Source organism: Lolium perenne, chromosome 3 (genome assembly GCF_019359855.2).
Source record: "Lolium perenne isolate Kyuss_39 chromosome 3, Kyuss_2.0, whole genome shotgun sequence".
In the NCBI taxonomy this organism is placed as follows: Eukaryota; Viridiplantae; Streptophyta; class Magnoliopsida; order Poales; family Poaceae; genus Lolium; species Lolium perenne.
The window spans coordinates 36661504-36679096 of NC_067246.2; positions in this window are offsets into that span (position 1 = coordinate 36661504).

Here is a 17593-nt window from a genome sequence, read left to right on the forward strand (position 1 = left end):
CTGTTCACTATTCTCATTTGGACATTTTGTCATTTTTATGCAGGTCACACACAATGATATTTTTTCGTGAAAACTCACACGAGTAAGTATCAACATAATATGTACATGCAAAATTTTACTTCACATTTTTTTGAAACTTTTAAATAGCATTTTTTTGAACTTTTCGTAAATGGGTGCGCGCTCCGGGTCGCTATGGAACGGGTAATTGTTGAGTTCCTCCATCTGTATAGTTTTGCATGCATCAACATGGGCTCCATATAAATTTTTTTTTTTTGAAACGGAGGCAAAAGCTTTGCCTCATCCATTAATTAAGAAGAAAGTGCAAAATATTTAGGAGAAAATCGTGCGAAAACCAACAACGCACACTGAGCACCTCGGCTAACCTGGCTACCCACACAAAGCACACACGCCATCGAGAAGAAAGCCATCGTTGAGGATGCCATCGAGCGTCATCGTCGTCACTCCTCCACGAGCCAGCGATTCCGACTTCGTCTCTGACGACCAACACCGAGACCTTCGCCGCAAATGACATCGGAGCCCAACTGGGCCTATGCCAAACAATCGACCCCCAAGCACGTCGAGGAGGAGGCAGCTCCGACTCCAACCGTGACCTTCATAGGAGAAAGTTGCACGCCTTGCACCAACGCAAGCACCAAACAAGTGGCATCGTTGCCACAAGTCGCCTCGCAGCTCCGACTTCACCATCATGGTAGGGGTGACGAAGGACATACCGCAACTCCGATCTGCTCACCATTGTCGTCGTTGCCACGCCGCCCACGACGCCAACACCAACCATCTTCCACGGGTCCCTCCGACCTAAGCAGCTCCAAATCGATGCCCTCAAGAGGGAAGACGACGCAAGGGCGCCGCCATCGACCGATCATGTCGGATCTAGGGATTTCCCGGGAGCATTCCCAGACAGGATGACAAACAGCACCTCGGTGATGCCTTCAAGAAGGGAGCGGCGCCCGAAGCCATCGCCATCGCCGGCCTCGGCCAGCTGCCGGCCGGCCAGCCACCGAGGACAAGGCGTTAGCTCGGAACATGTCGCGCCATCCTGCATCGTGCTCAAGGCCAGACCGCCTCCATCCCTCAACCCCCCATCTCCACCACGGCTGCCACACCCACCCGGCGCTGGGCAGCACCGCCGGCTGTCCACCGCGCGCGGCCAGAGCACCAACGCGCCCCGGAGAGGCTCAGAGCGAGCCGGCGCGAAACAGCACATCGCCATAACGAGGCCGTCCACCGCGCCCTGGACACGGCACCCTGCCGCCGCGCCCGCCCACTGCTCCACAGCCCGCCGCGCCGCTCCTCGCGGCCCAAATCGGGCCCGGATTGCCCGCTCCGCCCGCTGTCCCCATCAGTTGCGCCATGACCGCGCCGCTGCAGCCCGCCGCGCCCAGCAGCCGAGACAGCTGATGTCTACGGGTGCTTCTATTCTTGTAGACAGTGTTGGGCCTCCAAGAGCAGAGGTTTGTAGAACAGCAGCAAGTTTCCCTTAAGTGGATCACCCAAGGTTTATCGAACTCAGGGAGGAAGAGGTCAAAGATATCCCTCTCAAGCAACCCTGCAACCACAAAGCAAGAAGTCTCTTGTGTCCCCAACACACCTAATAGGTGCACTAGTTCGGCGAAGAGATAGTGAAATACAGGTGGTATGAATAAGTATGAGCAGTAGTAACGGCGCCAGAAAAGTGTTTACCGGCGTGCAGTTGATGGTAGTAATATTGCAAGAAGTAAACATGTAACAGAACAGTAAACAAGCAGCGATAGCAGTATTTAGGAACAAGGCCTAGGGATCATACTTTCACTAGTGGACACTCTCAACATTGATCACATAACAGAATAAATAGATAGATGCTAGACTCTACACCCTCTTGTTGGATGATGAACACCACTAAGCTGTAGGATTACACGAACCCTCAATGCCGGAGTTAACAAGCTCCACAATATTCAATGTTCATATTTAAATAACCTTAGAGTGCATAACAGATCAACATAACCAAACCAAGTACTAACATAGCATGCACACTGTCACCTTCACACTACGAAAGGAGGAATAGATCACATCAATACTATCATAGCAATAGTTAACTTCATAATCTACAAGAGATCACAATCATAGCCTACGCCAAGTACTACACGATGCACACACTGTCACCATTACACCGTGCAGGAGGAATAAACTACTTTAATAACATCACTAGAGTAGCACACAGATAAATTGTGATACAAAACACATTGCAATCATAAAGAGATATAAATAAGCACTTCACTATGCCATTCATAACAGCGAATAAGTATTCTGTGAAATATAGCCTAAGAGACCCACACGGTGCACACACTGTCACCTTTACACACGTGGGACAAGGAGTCTCCGGAGATCACATAAGTAAAATCCACTTGACTAGCATAATGACATCTAGATTACAAGCATCATCATATGAATCTCAATCATGTAAGGCAGCTCATGAGATTATTGTATTGAAGTACATAGGAGAGAGATGAACCACATAGCTACCGGTACAGCCCCGAGCCTCGATGGAGAACTACTCCCTCCTCTTGGGAGATAGCAGCGGTGGTGAAGATGGCGGTGGTGTCGATGGAGAAGCCTTCCGGGGGCACTTCCCCGTCCCGGCGGCGTGCCGGAACAGAGACTCCTGTCCCCCAGATCTTGGCTTCGCGATGGCGGCGGCTCTGGAAGGTTTCTCGTACCGTGGCTTTTTCGTATCGTGGTTTTAGGTCGAGGACCCTTAAATAGGCGAAGAGGCGGCGTCAGAAGGTCAACGAGGCGACGACACCATAGGGGGGCGCGGGCCACCCCTAGGCCGCGCCGGCCTATGGTCTGGTGGGCCTGTGGCCCCCCTCTGGCAACTCTCGGGTGTTCTGGATGCTTCCGGGGATTCTAAGATCTTCGGCGTTGATTTCGTCCGATTCCGAGAATATTTCCTTACTAGGATTTCTGAAACCAAAAACAGCAGAAAACAGCAACTGGCACTTCGGCATCTTGTTAATAGGTTAGTTCCAGAAAATGCACGAATATGACATAAAGTGTGCATAAAACATGTAGGTATCATCAATAATGTGGCATGGAACATAAGAAATTATCGATACGTCGGAGACGTATCAGCATCCCCAAGCTTAGTTCCTGCTCGTCCCGAGCAGGTAAACGATAACAAAGATAATTTTTGGAGTGACATGCCATCATAACCTTGATCATACTATTGTAAGCATATGTAATGAATGCAGCGATCAAAACAATGTAGATGACATGAGTAAACAACTAAATCATATAGCAAAGACTTTTCATGAATAGTACTTCAAGACAAGCATCAATAAGTCTTGCATAAGAGTTAATTCATAGAGCAATAATTCATAGTAGAGGTATTGAAGCAACACAAAGGAAGATTAAGTTTCAGCGGTTGCTTTCAACTTGTAACATGTATATCTCATGGATATTGTCAACATAGAGTAATATAACAAATGCAATATGCAAGTATGTAGGAATCAATGCACAGTTCACACAAGTGTTTGCTTCTTGAGGTGGAGAGAGATAGGTGAACTGTCTCAACAATAAAAATAAAAGAAAGGTCCTTCAAAGAGGAAAGCATTGATTGCTATATTTGTGCTAGAGCTTTGATTTTGAAAACATAAAGAGAGCATAAAAATAAAGTTTTGAGAGGTGTATGTTGTTGTCAACGAATGGTAGCGGGTACTCTAACCGCCTTGCCAGACAAACCTTCAAAGAGCGGCTCCCATTTTATTTTATTTTTGGGTGGCACTCCTTCCAACCTTTCTTTCACAAACCATGGCTAACCGAATCCTTCGGGTGCCTGCCAACAATCTCATACCATGAAGGAGTGCCTTTTTATTTTAGTTTTATTATGATGACACTCCTCCCAACCATTGCTTACACAAGCCATGGCTAACTGAATCCTTCGGGTGCCATCCAACAATCACATACCATGGAGGAGTGTCTATTTTTGTTAATTAATTTGGGACTGGGAATCCCATTGACAGCTCTTTTTGCAAAATTATTGGATAAGTGGATGAAGCCACTAGTCCATTGGTGAAAGTTGCCCAACAAGATTGAAAGATAAACACCACATACTTCCTCATGAGCTATAAAACACTGACACAAATCAGAGGTGATAAATTTTGAATTGTTTAAAGGTAGCACTCAAGAAATTTACTTTGGAATGGCGTAGAAATACCATGTAGTAGGTAGGTATGGTGGACACAAATGGCATAGTGGTTGGCTCAAGGATTTTGGATGCATGAGAAGTATTCCCTCTCGATACAAGGTTTAGGCTAGCAAGGTTATTTGAAACAAACACAAGGATGAACCGGTGCAGCAAAACTCACATAAAAGACATATTGTAAACATTATAAGACTCTACACCGTCTTCCTTGTTGTTCAAAACTCAATACTAGAAATTATCTAGACCTTAGAGAGACCAAATATGCAAACCAAATTTTAGCAAGCTCTATGTATTTCTTCATTAATGGGTGCAAATTATATGATGCAAGAGCTTAAACATGAGCACAACAATTGCCAAGTATCACATTATCCAAGACATTTTACCAATTACTACATGTAGCATTTTTTCCGTTTCCAACCATATAACAATGAACGAAGCAGTTTCAACCTTCGCCATGAACATTAAAAGCTAAGAACACATGTGTTCATATGAACCAGCGGAGCGTGTCTCTCTCCCACACAAGCATTTATTCAAACAAAAACACAAACAAAAGCACACAGACGCTCCAAGTAAAGTACATAAGATGTGACCGAATAAAAATATAGTTTCAAGAGAGGAACCTGATAATGTTGTCGATGAAGAAGGGGATGCCTTGGGCATCCCCAAGCTTAGATGCTTGAGTCTTCTTGAAATATGCAGGGATGAACCACCGGGGCATCCCAAAGCTTAGACTCTTCACTCTTCTTGATCATAGTATATCATCCTCCTCTCTTGACCCTTGAAAACTTCCTCCACACCAAACTCGAAACAAACTCATTAGAGGGTTAGTGCATAATCAAAAATTAACATGTTCAGAGGTGACACAATCATTCTTAACACTTCTGGACATTGCACAAAGCTACTGGAAGTTAATGGAATAAAGAAATCCATCCAACACAGCAAAAGAGGCAATGCGAAATAAAAGGCAGAATCTGTCAAAACAGAACAGTCCGTAAAGACGAATTTTAAAGTGGCACCAGACTTGCTCAGATGAAAATGCTCAAATTGAATGAAAGTTGCGTACATATCTGAGGATCACGCACGTAAATTGGCAGATTTTTCTGAGTTACCTACAGAGAATTCTGCCCAGATTCGTGATAGCAAGAAATCTGTTTCTGCGCAGTAATCCAAATCTAGTATTGACTTTACTATCAAAGACTTTACTTGGCACAACAATGCAATAAAATAAAGATAAGGAGAGGTTGCTACAGTAGTAAACAACTTCCAAGACACAAATATAAAACAAAGTACTGTAGTAAAAAAAACACATGGGTTATCTCCCAAGAAGTTCTTTCTTTATAGCCATTAAGATGGGCTCAGCAGTTTTAATGATGCACTCGCAAGAAATAGTATTTGAAGCAAAAGAGAGCATCAAGAAGCAAATTCAAAACACATTTAATTCTAACATGCTTCCTATGAAGAGGAATCTTGTACACAAATGAATTCATGAAGAACAAAGTGACAAGCATAAGAGGATAAAACACGAGTAACTTCAAGATTCTCGACATAAAGAGGGGAAACTTAATATTATTAAGATGCATACAACCATATTTCCCTCTCTCATAATAACTTTCAGTAGCATCATTGATGAAATACACAATATACCCATCACTTAAAACATTCTTATCATGGTTCATATGCATAGAAGTATCATTAATTTTGGCATAAGAAGAGTTATTCTCATTAATAGTAATTGGAGCAAGATTATTATCAAGAATTTGAACATGGTAAACAAGTTGCATATTAAGGGAATTGTTTTTGGTAATCCAATCATGACTATGACAAGTTTCATAAGGATAGTTAGAACCTATATCATATCATTCTTTATAATAATTATCAGAGATCGGAGGCACAGTGTCATCATAGGAAATAGAATAGTTATCTTTCACAGTCGGTTTATCTGTGTCCACACCATCATTGTTATTAGAAGGAGATGTATCAAGAACATAATGACCATTAGCTAAAGGATTCTCAAACACCTCTTCCCCAAGCTTAGAGCTTTCTATATCATTATGGGAGGAAGCATGGATAGCACTGACACTATGGCAATTATTATCATCATCATTTTTAGAATTAGTTTCCCAGAGATTTGCAATATCAAAAGTAGTGTGCTTATTCAAATCATGATTGCTAATGTATGTAAAGGGCATAGGAAGATCATCGTATTCAGATTCATTATCACAATAATCATTAGGAGCAACATACTTACGGTTACCTAGCGTTATCTCATTCACGCGGGGATACGCCGTTACCTCTTTCTTTTTATTCTCCTTCTTCTTTTTCTTCTTCTTCTTCTTCTTCTTCTTCTTCTTCTTCTTCTTCGTTCCCTTCTTCTTCTTCTTCTCTTCTTTCTCCTCGTTCCCTTCTTTAGGAGGAAGAGGCTTGAAGGGTGGCTTGTCCGCATAACCTGATTTACTTTCAGAAACAATAGAAGAAACTTGGGAGGATCCCTCCTTTTCATTAATTAGTTGAAAACACACAGTGGTCCTATCATATTTTGGCAAGGTGTCATCTTCTAAAATATTTTGTATGTAAGTATTTGTATGGCTATTATCAATGCAATAAGAAAAACACCCATGCAGGACATCATCAATATCAAGATCACTCATATGTAACAAAGAGATTTTTCTCGACAGTTCTTCACACCCCAAAAATAAAGTAAGTTCATCATGCTGATTAGGAGTAATTTCATCATCACAATACAAATTTGCAGCACTCATTGGGTTCAAATTATCATTGGAGGAGCATTGAAAATTAAAATGACCCACTTCATGGCAAACTTCACAAATAAAAGGATAGAGGGCACAAACTTTTTTACCAAGATCATCTAAAGCCCTAAACCACTTTCTAGTTTTTTCATTAGCATGATGGATACAATATTCATCTTTGATTTGATTAATTCCACAAGGTCTATGTATTCCACAAAAATTAACATGCTTATAAGAAATAGCATTCTTAGGAGTTTGAGCATGCTTATTGCAATAATTAACAACAATTTCATTCTTCATGCAAGCCTCTTTAAAAGGTTCATGATACTTATCAAAATTCTTTTTAGGCAATTCAAAATGAGAAGCAAAGGCTTTATAAAGATTTGCAGCAACTTGAGAGTCAAGACCATAAGTAGCACTCATATTTCGAAATTTATCGGTATCCATAAAAGCTTCAATGCATTCATAATCATAATTTATACCTGACTCTTTACCTTTGTCGTTCTCCCATCCTTCAGCGTTCTCCTCAATCCGATCAAGAAGATCCCACCTAGCTTCAACCTCCTTGCTTGTGAAAGATCCCTCCGAACAGGCATCCAGATAGTCCTTGTGTTATCCTGAAAGCCTCGCATAAAAATTGTTAACAATAACATTACGGGGGAGCTCATGAATGGGACATTTGAGCATTAGTGACTTCAATCTCCCCCACGCTTGAGAAATACTCTCTCCATCACGAGGATAAAAGTTATAAATATAATTCCTATCAATATGCACTTCATGAGGAGGATAAAATTTAGAATGAAAGAGAGATGCAATTTCCTCCCAACCAAGAGAATGACTATTCTCCAACAGTTTATACCAATGCGCCGCTTTACCAGACAGCGAAACAGAGAATAGCTTCTTCTTCACTTCATCCATAGAGATACCTGCACACTTGAATAACCCGCATAATTCATGCAAAAACAGTAAATTATCTTTAGGATGGACAGTTCCATCCCCTTCATAGCGGTTATCCATAACACGTTCAATAATTTTCATGGGTATCTTGAAAGAAGTACTTGCAGTAGGTGGATTTAAAATATCACAAGCATTATTAGAGTTATCGCATATGGGAGATAAAGCATTATCAGAACAAATTTTCTCCCCTAAAGATGGGAAGCCAAAAAGATCATAGAAACTAGCTTCCCCAAGCTTAGACTTATCCATAGCATTAGCAGTGATTGCGTTCATACTAATAACATTGCTACTAGCATGCAATTGAGGCTCCATAGGTTCTTTAATTTTCGCATCACACAATTCATGTCTTAACTTAGGAAATAAATTAAAAAGCTCATAGTTGTATTCCATTATGCCTAACTAGTGTAAAACAAGAAACAAAAAGATGCAATTGCAGGATCTAAAGGAAATAGCTTCGAGTACTTACAACGGCGGAAAATAGCTTGGTACCCGAGATCCAGACTGTGAGTACCTTTTACCTTTCCTCCCCGGCAACGGCGCCAGAAAATAGCTTGATGTCTACGGGTGCTTCTATTCTTGTAGACAGTGTTGGGCCTCCAAGAGCAGAGGTTTGTAGAACAGCAGCAAGTTTCCCTTAAGTGGATCACCCAAGGTTTATCGAACTCAGGGAGGAAGAGGTCAAAGATATCCCTCTCAAGCAACCCTGCAACCACAAAGCAAGAAGTCTCTTGTGTCCCCAACACACCTAATAGGTGCACTAGTTCGGCGAAGAAATAGTGAAATACAGGTGGTATGAATAAGTATGAGCAGTAGTAACGGCGCCAGAAAAGTGTTTGCCGGCGTGCAGTTGATGGTAGTAATATTGCAGGAAGTAAACATGTAACAGAACAGTAAACAAGCAGCGATAGCAGTATTTAGGAACAAGGCCTAGGGATCATACTTTCACTAGTGGACACTCTCAACATTGATCACATAACAGAATAAATAGATAGATGCTAGACTCTACACCCTCTTGTTGGATGATGAACACCACTAACTGTGTAGGATTACACGAACCCTCAATGCCGGAGTTAACAAGCTCCACAATATTCAATGTTCATATTTAAATAACCTTAGAGTGCATAACAGATCAACATAACCAAACCAAGTACTAACATAGCATGCACACTGTCACCTTCACACTACGAAAGGAGGAATAGATCACATCAATACTATCATAGCAATAGTTAACTTCATAATCTACAAGAGATCACAATCATAGCCTACGCCAAGTACTACACGATGCACACACTGTCACCATTACACCGTGCAGGAGGAATAAACTACTTTAATAACATCACTAGAGTAGCACACAGATAAATTGTGATACAAAACACATTGCAATCATAAAGAGATATAAATAAGCACTTCACTATGCCATTCATAACAGCGAATAAGTATTCTGTGAAATATAGCCTAAGAGACCCACACGGTGCACACACTGTCACCTTTACACACGTGTGACAAGGAGTCTCCGGAGATCACATAAGTAAAATCCACTTGACTAGCATAATGACATCTAGATTACAAGCATCATCATATGAATCTCAATCATGTAAGGCAGCTCATGAGATTATTGTATTGAAGTACATAGGAGAGAGATGAACCACATAGCTACCGGTACAGCCCCGAGCCTCGATGGAGAACTACTCCCTCCTCATGGGAGACAGCAGCGGTAGTGAAGATGGCGATGGTGTCGATGGAGAAGCCTTCCGGGGGCACTTCCCCGTCCCGGCGGCGTGCCGGAACAGAGACTCCTGTCCCCCAGATCTTGGCTTCGCGATGGCGGCGGCTCTGGAAGGTTTCTCGTACCGTGGCTTTTTCGTATCGTGGTTTTAGGTCGAGGACCCTTAAATAGGCGAAGAGGCGGCGTCAGAAGGTCAACGAGGCGACGACACCATAGGGGGGTGATGGCGTGTAACTCACACGTTCGTTGGGAACCCCAAGAGGAAGGTATGATGCGCACAGCAGCAAGTTTTCCCTCAGAAAGAAACCAAGGTTTATCGAACCAGGAGGAGCCAAGAAGCACGTTGAAGGTTGATGGCGGCGGGATGTAGTGCGGCGCAACACCAATGATTTCGGCGCCAACGTGGAACCTGCACAACACAACCAAAGTACTTTGCCCCAACGAAACAGTGAGGTTGTCAATCTCACCGGCTTGCTGTAACAAAGGATTAACCGTATTGTGTGGAAGATGATTGTTTGCAGAAAACAGTAAACGATATTGCGATGGGTGTATTTCAGTAAAGAGAATTGGACCGGGGTCCACAGTTCACTAGAGGTGTCTCTCCCATAAGACAAACAGCATGTTGGGTGAACAAATTACAGTTGGGCAATTGACAAATAAAGAGAGCATGACCATGCACATACATATCATGATGAGTATAGTGAGATTTAATTGGGCATTACGACAAAGTACATAGACCGCCATCCAACTGCATCTATGCCTAAAAAGTCCACCTTCAGGTTATCATCCGAACCCCTTCCAGTATTAAGTTGCAAAGCAACAGACAATTGCATTAAGTATGGTGCGTAATGTAATCAACAACTACATCCTTAGACATAGCATCAATGTTTTATCCCTAGTGGCAACAGCACAACACAACCTTAGAACTTTACATCACTTGTCCTGGTGTCAATGCAGGCATGAACCCACTATCGAGCATAAATACTCCCTCTTGGAGTTACAAGCATCTACTTGGCCAGAGCATCTACTAGTAACGGAGAGCATGCAAGATCATAAACAACACATAGATATAACTTTGATAATCAACATAACAAGTATTCTCTATTCATCGGATCCCAACAAACGCAACATATAGAATTACAGATAGATGATCTTGATCATGTTAGGCAGCTCACAAGATCCGACAATGATAGCACAATGGGGAGAAGACAACCATCTAGCTACAGCTATGGACCCATAGTCCAGGGGTAGACTACTCACACATCACACCGGAGGCGACCATGGCGGCGTAGAGTCCTCCGGGAGATGAATCCCCTCTCCGGTAGGATGCCGGAGGCGATCTCCTGGATCCCCCGAGATGGGATCGGCGGTGGCGGCGTCTCGATGGGTTTTCCGTATCGTGGCTCTCGGTACCGGGGTTTCGTCACGGAGGCTTTAAGTAGGCGGAAGGGTAGGTCAAGAGGCGGCGCGAGGGGCCGGACCATAGGGCCGCGCGGCCAGGGCAGGGGCCGCGCCGCCCTATGCTCTGGCTGCCTCGTGGCCCCTCTTCGTTTCGTCTTCGGACTTACTGGAAGCTTCGTGGAAAAATAGGCCCTGGCGTTGATTTCGTCCAATTCCGAGAATATTTCGTTACTAGGATTTCTGAAACCAAAAACAGCAGAAAACAGCATCGGCACTTCGGCATCTTGTTAATAGGTTAGTTCCGGAAAATGCACGAATATGACATAAAGTGTGCATAAAACATGTAGATAACATCAATAATGTGGCATGGAACATAAGAAATTATCGATACGTCGGAGACGTATCAGCATCCCCAAGCTTAGTTCTGCTCGTCCCGAGCAGGTAAAACGATAACACAGATAATTTCTGGAGTGACATGCCATCATAATCTTGATCATACTATTTGTAAAGCATATGTAGTGAATGCAGCGATCAAAACAATGTATATGACATGAGTAAACAAGTGAATCATATAGCAAAGACTTTTCATGAATAGCACTTCAAGACAAGCATCAATAAGTCTTGCATAAGAGTTAACTCATAAAGCAATAATTCAAAGTAAAAGCATTGAAGCAACACAAAAGAAGATTAAGTTTCAGCGGTTGCTTTCAACTTGTAACATGTATATCTCATGGATATTGTCAACATAGAGTAATATAATAAGTGCAATAAGCAAGTATGTAGGAATCAATGCACAGTTCACACAAGTGTTTGCTTCTTGAGGTGGAGAGAAATAGGTGAAGTGACTCAACATTGAAAGTAAAAGAATGGTCCTCCATAGAGGAAAAGCATCGATTGCTATATTTGTGCTAGAGCTTTGATTTTGAAAACATGAAACAATTTTGTCAACGGTAGTAATAAAGCATATGTATCATGTAAATTATATCTTACAAGTTGCAAGCCTCATGCATAGTGTACTAATAGTGCCCGCACCTTGTCCTAATTAGCTTGGACTACCGGATCATCACAATGCACATGTTTTGACCAAGTGTCACAAAGGGGTACCTCTATGCCGCCTGTACAAAGGTCTAAGGAGAAAGCTCGCATTGGATTTCTCGCTATTGATTATTCTTCAACTTAGACATCCATACCGGGACAACATAGACAACAGATAATGGACTCCTCTTTTATGCATAAGCATGTAACAACAATTAATAATTTTCTCATTTGAGATTGAGGATATTTGTCCAAAACTGAAACTTCCACCATGGATCATGGCTTTAGTTAGCGGCCCAATGTTCTTCTCTAACAATATGCATGCTTAACCATAAGGTGGTAGATCTCTCTTACTTCAGACAAGACGGACATGCATAGCAACTCACATGAAATTCAACAAAGAGTAGTTGATGGCGTCCCGGTGAACATGGTTATCGCACAACAAGCAACTTAATAAGAGATAAAGTGCATAATTACATATTCAATACCACAATAGTTTTTAAGCTATTTGTCCCATGAGCTATATATTGCAAAGGTGAATGATGGAATTTTAAAGGTAGCACTCAAGCAATTTACTTTGGAATGGCGGAAAATACCATGTAGTAGGTAGGTATGGTGGACACAAATGGCATAGTGGTTGGCTCAAGTATTTTGGATGCATGAGAAGTATTCCCTCTCGATACAAGGTTTAGGCTAGCAAGGCTTATTTGAAACAAACACAAGGATGAACCGGTGCAGCAAAACTCATATAAAAGACATATTGAAAACATTATAAGACTCTACACCGTCTTCCTTGTTGTTCAAACTCAATACTAGAAATTATCTAGACCTTAGAGAAACCAAATATGCAAACCAAATTTAAGCATGCTCTATGTATTTCTTCATTAATGGGTGCAAAGCATATGATGCAAGAGCTTAATCATGAGCACAACAATTGCCAAGTATCACATTACCCAAGACATTTATAGCAATTACTACATGTATCATTTTCCAATTCCAACCATATAACAATTTAACGAAGGAGAAACTTCGCCATGAATACTATGAGTAGAAACCAAGGACATACTTGTCCATATGCAACAGCGGAGCGTGTCTCTCTCCCATAAAGTGAATGCTAGGATCCATTTTATTCAAACAAAACAAAAAACAAAAACAAACCGACGCTCCAAGCAAAGCACATAAGATGTGATGGAATAAAAATATAGTTTCAGGGGAGGAACCTGATAATGTTGTCGATGAAGAAGGGGATGCCTTGGGCATCCCCAAGCTTAGACGCTTGAGTCTTCTTAGAATATGCAGGGGTGAACCACCGGGGCATCCCCAAGCTTAGAGCTTTCACTCTCCTTGATCATGTTGCATCATACTCCTCTCTTGATCCTTGAAAACTTCCTCCACACCAAACTCGAAACAACTTATTAGAGGGTTAGTGCACAATAAAAATTAACATATTCAGAGGTGACACAATCATTCTTAACACTTCTGGACATTGCATAATGCTACTGGACATTAGTGGATCAAAGAAATTCATCCAACATAGCAAAAGAGGCAATGCGAAATAAAAGGCAGAATCTGTCAAAACAGAACAGTTCGTATTGACGAATTTTAAAATAGCACCATACTTGCTCAAATGAAAATGCTCAAATTGAATGAAAGTTGCGTACATATCTGAGGATCATGCACGTAAATTGGCTTAATTTTCTGAGCTACCTACAGGGAGGTAGACCCAGATTCGTGACAGCAAAGAAATCTGGAACTGCGCAGTAATCCAAATCTAGTACTTACTTTTCTATCAACGGCTTAACTTGGCACAACAAAACACAAAACTAAGATAAGGAGAGGTTGCTACAGTAGTAAACAACTTCCAAGACACAAAATAAAAACAAAGTACTGTAGGTAAAAACATGGGTTGTCTCCCATAAGCGCTTTTCTTTAACGCCTTTCAGCTAGGCGCAGAAAGTGTGTATCAAGTATTATCAAAGGATGGTGCATTCTCAGCGGGGTGCGGAGTTTTCTCAACCAGGCATAATATATTAGATACATAAGTTTTAGCATCTCCCTTTTCATTAGTCTTAGGCGTGCTACTCTCATCAAACAAATTTTCAGGAACAAGCCAAGCATAGTTATTTTCTAGTGCATCATTCATAGCTAAGAGTTTACATGGTATTGGTGCTTTGATCTCCCCACCATCATCAATATTATTAGTGTATCTTATTCTATCCATGTCCATCTTTTCAAGGAGACTAACAAAATTAGTATGAGAACCAAGCATATTAAATTTAGCAAAGACCTTTCTAGCTTCTCTTGCTAGACCACCAAATTCTCTAAGAAGGGTTTCTAAAACAAAATCTTTCTTTTCCCCTTCTTCCATATCACCAAGTGTGAGAAACATGTGTTGGATTATAGGATTAAGATTAACAAATTTAGTTTCCAACAGGCGAACTAAATGCGCAGCAGCAATTTCATAAGTAGGCGCAAGGTCTACCAAGTGTCTATCTTCAAAATTTTCAATGGTACTAACATGATTGAAAAATTCTTCTATATTATTTCTCCCAACTATAGACCCACGTCCTACTGGTATATCTTTCGTGGTGAAATTAAAAGGAAACATGATGAAATAAGTAAAGTAAATGCAAGTAACTAATTTTTTTGTGTTTTTGATATAGCAAACAAGATAGCAAATAAAGTAAAACTAGCAACTAATTTTTTTGTATTTTGATTTAGTGCAGCAAACAAAGTAGTAAATAAAACTAAGCAAGACAAAAACAAAGTAAAGAGATTGAGAAGTGGAGACTCCCCTTGCAGCGTGTCTTGATCTCCCCGGCAACGGCGCCAGAAATCTAGCTTGATGGCGTGTAACTCACACGTTCGTTGGGAACCCCAAGAGGAAGGTATGATGCGCACAATAGCAAGTTTTCCCTCAGAAAGAAACCAAGGTTTATCGAACCAGGAGGAGCCAAGAAGCACGTTGAAGGTTGATGGCGGCGGGATGTAGTGCGGCGCAACACCAGGGATTCCGGCGCCAACGTGGAACCTGCACAACACAACCAAATTACTTTGCCCCAACGAAACAGTGAGGTTGTCAATCTCACCGGCTTGCTGTAACAAAGGATTAACCGTATTGTGTGGAAGATGATTGTTTGCAGAAAACAGTAAAACAGTATTGCAGTAGATTGTATTTCAGTAAAGAGAATTGGACCGGGGTCCACAGTTCACTAGAGGTGTCTCTCCCATAAGACAAACAGCATGTTGGGTGAACAAATTACAGTTGGGCAATTGACAAATAAAGAGAGCATGACCATGCACATACATATCATGATGAGTATAGTGAGATTTAATTGGGCATTACGACAAAGTACATAGACCGCCATCCAACTGCATCTATGCCTAAAAAGTCCACCTTCAGGTTATCATCCGAACCCCTTCCAGTATTAAGTTGCAAAGCAACAGACAATTGCATTAAGTATGGTGCGTAATGTAATCAACAACTACATCCTTAGACATAGCATCAATGTTTTATCCCTAGTGGCAACAGCACAACACAACCTTAGAACTTTACATCCTTGTCCCGGTGTCAATGCAGGCATGAACCCACTATCGAGCATAAATACTCCCTCTTGGAGTTACAAGCATCTACTCGGCTAGAGCATCTACTAGTAACGGAGAGCATGCAAGATCATAAACAACACATAGATATAACTTTGATAATCAACATAACAAGTATTCTCTATTCATCGGATCCCAACAAACGCAACATATAGAATTACAGATAGATGATCTAGCTACAGCTATGGACCCATAGTCCAGGGGTAGACTACTCACACATCACACCGGAGGCGACCATGGCGGCGTAGAGTCCTCCGGGAGATGAATCCCCTCTCCGGCAGGGTGCCAGAGGCGATCTCCTGGATCCCCCGAGATGGGATCGGCGGTGGCGGCGTCTCAGTAAGGTTTTCCGTATCGTGGCTCTCGGTACTGGGGGTTTCGTCACGGAGGCTTTAAGTAGGCGGAAGGGTAGGTCAAGAGGCGGCACGAGGGGCCCAGACCATAGGGCCGCGCGGCCAGGGCAGGGGCCGCGCCGCCCTATGCTCTGGCTGCCTCGTGGCCACTCTTCGTTTCGTCTTCGGACTTCTGGAAGCTTCGTGGAAAAATAGGCCCCTGGGCGTTGATTTCGTCCAATTCCGAGAATATTTCGTTACTAGGATTTCTGAAACCAAAAACAGCAGAACAAAGAATCGGCACTTCGGCATCTTGTTAATAGGTTAGTTCCAGAAAATGCACGAATATGACATAAAGTGTGCATAAAACATGTAGATAACATCAATAATGTGGCATGGAACATAAGAAATTATCGATACGTCGGAGACGTATCAGGGGGCGCGGGCCACCCCTAGGCCGCGCCGGCCTATGGTCTGGTGGGCCTGTGGCCCCCCTCTGGCGACTCTCGGGTGTTCTGGATGCTTCCGGGGATTCTAAGATCTTCGGCGTTGATTTCGTCCGATTCCGAGAATATTTCCTTACTAGGATTTCTGAAACCAAAAACAGCGAGAAACAAAGAATCGGCACTTCGGCATCTTGTTAATAGGTTAGTTCCAGAAAATGCACGAATATGACATAAAGTGTGCATAAAACATGTAGGTATCATCAATAATGTGGCATGGAACATAAGAAATTATCGATACGTCGGAGACGTATCAACCGCCGCGCTGCGCCGTCCAAACGGCTGCCTCGACGAGCGCCCATCACCATCTGCCCGGGGCCGCCGCCCCGGCGTCCGAGCTTCGCCGCACGCTGCGACCGGAGGATCCCCGCCACCCTTTGGGAACGGGGCCCGCCGCCACCGCGGCAAGGGCCGGTGGCAGCGGCGGAAGGGAGGGAGGCAGAGAGGCCGGCGGCGGGGGGCGCTGGGGTTTCCCCCGAGCCGCCAGAGGAGGGCGACGCGGGGGTCTATTTGACGATTTTAGTGTGGCTCCATATAATTTTAACCTGCAAAGTTGAGTGATACACTCTATGTTCCAAGATTTATGTAGATTCACATATATCTACACACTAAAACATGTCTAGATCTGATCTAGATAAATATAAGTCAACTAATTTGGAAAAAAAAGTATCTGTGGAAACTTACATCGCTTTTTTTTTTCAGACACTACTTGGAAAAGGCCTAGTCATAAGAATGGTGTCAGTGGCGCACACCTATTTTGGTGCGCCACTGCTAGTTAGCAGTGACGCACCACTATGCAAATTACCAATGGCGCACTAGTATAAGTGGTGCGCCACTGCTAAATTTAGAACTGAATTATAGATAGATGTAAGAATAACAGTGGCGCACCACACATAGGTAAATAGCAATGGCGCACCTATGTGTGATGCGCTACCCTACAGCCAATTGCAATAGCGCACTCCATACGCGGTGCGCCACTCTGCTATCGTCCAAATACAGTGATCCACCGCCCAGCCCCACCACGCACAGCAGCCAGATGCACCGCACCCACCCACCACCCCGCATTCACCTCCCCAGACCCCCACCCA